Source organism: Leptopilina heterotoma, unplaced genomic scaffold (assembly GCF_015476425.1).
Source record: "Leptopilina heterotoma isolate Lh14 unplaced genomic scaffold, ASM1547642v1 Lhet_13, whole genome shotgun sequence".
Taxonomy (NCBI): Eukaryota; Metazoa; Arthropoda; class Insecta; order Hymenoptera; family Figitidae; genus Leptopilina; species Leptopilina heterotoma.
In genome coordinates, this window is record NW_025110848.1 from 1,942,502 (window position 1) to 1,948,501 (window position 6,000).

Below are 6,000 nucleotides of genomic sequence, written 5' to 3' on the forward strand. Positions count from 1 at the left end.
ATTTATTGTAAATAGTGATAAATCAGTGGATAATTGTTATAAACGTAATAACAGTAGTAGAGATCCTTTTTAGTCAGACTTTTTCTGTTTTAAGTAGTAGAAACAATTTTAGTCAGACAAACGCTTTTTTATTCATCAATCTTTATTTTAGATTTTTAAGTAGTAAGAATCAATTTAGTCAGACAAAATTTTTCCTTAAATTTAAAAAAGTATTAAATTTTTTACATTAATTTGATAACAGTAGTAAAGGTCAGTTTCAGTTAGACTCATTAAATCTCCCTTTTCGTTAAGTAGTAAAAAATAAGTTTGGTCAGACATATCATCGTTTTTTTTTTTAAATTCATCAATTCCACGTTTGTATTTCTTTTTTTAAAATAAATAATTTTCTTTTCCGAAATAAATATCCTCTCACAATAAAGTTATAAAAATGTAATTTTTATTACAAAAAGGAAATAAAAAATATATATTTTTTAAAGTATTTCAAAAAATGCTTTTAAAATATTTTTCATTGTATATTGTTTCCAACGCACACACAGAAATGGTAAAATTCGTATTAATTGTTAAATTAAAAATCAAGTCGATCATTGTTTTTTTTTACGATTTTGCAATAAACCTTATGATGTAAATGGTAATTGCTTTTTCAAACATCAAAAGATAGAAATATTTTTAATGGTGCTTGGAAATAAAATACTATCACAAAATATAAACCAATCCAAATTAATCTTTCATGTGAAAAATATTCTTTTTACGAGCAACAAAATAAAAATTTATTGTATCACTTTTTTTTCATGAATTTTAAACAAGTCCTTTTCATTCAAAAATATATGTTAAAAGTTAAAATATATTTTTATAAATTTAAATTCAATTATAAAATTTGTAATCTGAAATTAATAATTTTCGCAAATTATATACTAAATGTCAAAATTGTAAAAAGTAAGATATAAGAGAAAAAATAGATAAAGCAATAACAATGAGAAATCATTTTTGAAATTCAATAATTAAATTTTTCACTTGGTACAGAAAAAGAACGAAATCTTACAATTAACTTTAATTAACTTTCACTTTACATAGTATTTTCCTTTTCTTGTTCTTTTTTCCATTTTCCTTTCCTTAATTTTCACTATTTGCAGCAATTTGCACTTATCCTCGAAAGAAGCACAACATTTTGCAATTCAAATGTTATCGTTGGTACTTTTCAGTACAGAATAAAATTTCAAAAGAAATCAAATAAATTTCTCGTCTTATTTTGCAAATATTCTCTATTCTCATTGGATAATGAATCTTTTAAAGAAAAAATAGAAATAGAGAAAAAGTTACAAAAAATCATTTTAATAATAATTTTTTATAATTGTAATAATTTTATTAATAACAGTATTACTATTACATAAAAAAATCTCTCTTTCTTTGAAATTATTTTAAATTTTAAAACAAATGTTTGATTATATAATTGAATTTTTCAAATTTCTCGAATTTCATTAAAATCTTAATATCGCAAGTAGATTTTCCCTCAGAGAATTCTTTTTTTTTTTTTAAATACTTTTACACTTTCTTTAATACCAATGTATAATATTAAAATTCATTGTCTCTATCTGTAAATTCAAATCAAATTGGGTTTTCCAACTTTTATTCAGATCAAAAGAAATTATTTTTAAAATAGCATTTTATAATATTTACTGTAATTAGAAATAATGAAAAAAAGAAACACTTTCTTTGATACAGAGGAAAGTTTCTTGTTTTGATTCTCAAAAAAAAAAGTTTTCTTTATTAATTAATGAAAGTTTCTACAACGAAGAAAGAAAAATTTTTTTGAAATCTAGCAAAAACCCCACGACGACCTTTTGAGAAATATTATTTTTCCATCGTTGTTTTTTATCATCATTTTAGGTTATTTATAACTAATTATATAATAATAATCGACATAATCTGTCCTCACGTAAAGTTAGTGTTTTTTGTTTCCATTTTTTTGTTTTATAGTTCGAATTGTTATGTCAAAAGTTTGACAGTGAAGTGGTAAATAATAAAATAAGTGGAGAAAGAGAATTTAACCTCAATTTCAAAAACCCAATAAAGAGGCAAAGTTGAAGTTATTAAAAATAATTATATATTTTATGAATTACATATTTTTGTATTTAAATAATTTAATTCTCGTAGTTAAATTCTGATAAAAATTAAATTAAAAAAGAATTTTAGTGCGAACCTTAGAAAATAATTAGAAGTGTTACAGTAGAATTCTTTATAGAAATTAGAAATAATTAAATTTTGAATAGCTTTTAAATATAACAAATTATTAATTTGTTAGCTTTCTTAAAATTTAAATGTTATGAATAATATTATTCAAAAATTCTAAATAATAGGGGAACATAGTCTAGGTCGGCCACCTTTTTGACTTTTGTTTATAACTTTTTTTTAAAAATAAATTTGGACAATTGAAGTATATGGTTGGAAAGTCCTGTTTAATAGGAACATTTTTTCTGTACAAAGTAAATTGACAGGTTTAAAAATGAAAAAGTTATAAAGATTTAAAAAAAAAAAAATTTGTAGTCCAGGTTGGCCATTACAGTCAAGGTCGGCCATGTTTAAAATTCAAAGGGCATTAATCGTTAAAAAATAAAATAACATGTTTGGAGTTACGGAAAATTGATTCTTTATTGTTTACAGTTTGTAACTTAATGAAATAACAAAATAATAAAAATAAACAATATAAAAAAATAAATATAAATAAAAAAAAATTTTGCACTAAAATATTAATAAAATTAAATAAAAATATTAATAAGATGATCAATTATATTATGAGTTATACAGAATTGCAGTTTTTGCAAATGAAGTAGCTCGTCCTCATCTTTGCGCATTTTAAACACATAGTGGCCGACCTTGACAGTAAGTAACATTACCGAATTGTTGTAACCATAAAGAAATACGTTTCGGGATTCGATTTTTTACTTTGTTTTCCTTTCAACCATGAGTCCCACAAATTTTCTGCATACTTGCCTTGACGATTCAATTTGTTTTTTATCTTTTATTAATGGTTTTTCACATTATGCACAAAACTTTTTTTGAGCTTTTTTTGTACCGACGTCACAGAAAACACAATTTTCGATTTTCCGAAAATGTAATTGAACAAAAAGTTAGGTTTCACTAAGACAAGCTTCGACAAAAATGCGCGTAGGTGGCGCTAGTGAACTTGACAAAAAAACGCGAGTGGCCTACCTAGACAGTAGGCCAACCTTGACTACATTCCCCTAATTAAATTTTGAAAGACTAGTAGTTCAAATTTTTATAAAAAATTTTTCAAATGGTTATACATGGAAAGTATTTCGAAATTTTAAATGAATAAATAACAATATATTTAAATTTTATTTTATAAGAAAGATTAAAATTTGAAAAATAAAATTTCGAAATTCTGAAAAAATTAGGTTTTTAATAAATAGTAATTAAAATTTTTTTGAAGATGTACTTGAATTCTCGAAAATATTTTTAAAAAAATGAAACAATATGAAATTTTGTAAAATTTTATAATAAAAAACTTAATTTTTCCATCTTTAAAATTAAATTTTAAAAGATTTTTAAATTAAATTCTTTGAAAATTTAAGGGAAGCAAAAGTATAAAAATATTAAAATTTTTATTTAAGAAAATTGTCAATTACGTACATTATTTTTCTATAAAAATTCTTAATGTTCTGAATAATTTTATTCAAAAATTCTAAAAAAAATTGAATTTTATAAGAATTACTGTTCCAATTTTTAGAAATAATTAAATTTCAAAAAAATTTTAATTGAAATTATTTAAAATTTTAATTCCCGTTGAAAAATAAATAAGAAAAAGTATTTAAATTTAAAGAAACAATTTGTTTTTTTAAAAAATACAATTAAAAATTTTTTATAAATAATTGCATTTCCGAAAATAATTTTAAAAAAAATTATTGAAACATTTGAAAATTTTGTCAAATTTCATTGGATTTCACTAAATTGTTCCAGTGGTACTCGAAAGTTCAATTATTTAATCAAAAATATCTTACGTTCAACTGTTCAAGTTGTTATTAGAAACATCTTGGCGATTTCCATAGAAAGAGTTGTTTAAATAATTAAATTTTAAACAAAAAGTGTTAGAAAAATTATATTTTTCAAAAAATAAAAAATTTTTATGAAATTTCAAAAAGAAAATATTGTAAAGCAACAATGGGAAGAAAATTTCACCCGCGCTTAAGCGCGTATAGTTTTGCTAGTTTATTAATAAAAAAAAATTAAATTAATAAAAATTTTGCATACAATTTGTTTTAAACTTAAATTATAACCAGAACTTGGAAACTCCTTTTCCTTAAATTATATTTTTTTAATTTGCATGGATGACTTTTTTGTGATTAAAAATTGTATATAATATTTAGAACCTTACTATTTTTTTTGACAATTAATTCCTTGTAGGTAAGTAAATATTTTCAATATATTTTGGATATTTTTAAATTCCAAGAAAAGCAGTGGGATTTAGTAAACTCAGTTGTCTTAATAGAAGTAAGAGAGAATTGGGATTTTCCTTAAAGTTTTCGTAAATAGGAGAGAAATTCAATCCGTTGAATCTGACAAATCTCACAGAGCTTTTGGTTTCGTATACAACATTTTCAGCCTAAAACAAAGCTCATCCTTAATTTATCGTTGATGGTAGAATCTTCTTAAAAGACTAAGAAGTTAACCGCAAGTTAAGAAGAAGAAGAAGAAGAAGTAGAAGAAGAGAGTGATGGAGATAAAGATGATGATGAAGAAGAAGAAGAAGAAACAGTGCAAAAGGGTTATTCACGAGACTTTAACAGACGAAGCTGACGGAAATATGCTCGAAAGTTTACTTCCGGTAGAATTATGAAATAGCTTTGGTTGGGGTCCAGCTGTTACCAAGTTTCAATGTTCAGGACAACTGCTGAGAGAGCGTCTTGATGATAAACAACTAGGTGATACTCTGACGGGTATTATAAGTAGCGAAACAAAAGTGCTGTTATTTCAGATGAGCGCATTTAATATAGAGTTGTATTTGTCATCGCCGTGGCGCCGCTGACACGAACGGCGTCGCTTTAACTTTTCAATGAAAAAGGAAGAACAACAAAAATGTGAGGAGAAAGAAATAGCTGAGAACGGGACAAAGGTGGCTTTTTTCTTTTCTTCTGTTTCTTTTTCTTTTTCTTTATTTTTTTTTTTTTTGAAAAAAGACCGAACGGGAAGCTAGAGTTACAAACTCCTAGGTAGTTATTTATCGCAGGCAAAAGTCTTATTGGACTTCGACTGTCTTTCGCTTCACTGTTTCGCGTCTGTTATCGTTTGGGTTGAATGTCACTTTAAGTCTTTATTAGTTACCACCATTGTCCTCTAACTGCTCCCACTCGCTCTAAATAAATCTTCTCCTGTCAAATAATGTTGATAATATTTATAAATTTATTTTTAAGTCCAAATTCAATTGTTTCTCTCTATCGATTTCATGATATTTCCTAATGTCTTTTTTTTAACATCAAGGGACGGATTTTTGACATTTATTTTATACACAATGTTCAGTATTGTAATTTGTACCTAATATTGATAAAATGTTACTTACAATAATAAAATATTAAGTTAGAAATAAAATTTATCTATAAAAAAATTTCCTACATTTCTTATTTACCTCAGTAAAAATCAATTCCGTATCTTTATATTTTCGTGCATAGAAAGAAAATAAAAATTATTGTCTTTTTTATTTTTCTGCGTTTCTTCATGTACGATATGGAATTAATGACAAAAGTTTAGAAAAAACCATAGGCGCAGATTCAAAAATTTTCTTCATAACCGTTATAAAATTAAAGAATTTGTTCTATACATAAAGAATATTTTATTATATGTGACGCTCCACGAGAAAAGGGACCTTATGACAAGAGTAAAATAAGGTCCCTTTTCTCGTGAAGCGTCACATATTCATTATTTGTATTTTATTGTTCATTAGATAAATGCATAGGTAACAAAATAAAAAAGACAAATTCTGTGTTCTAT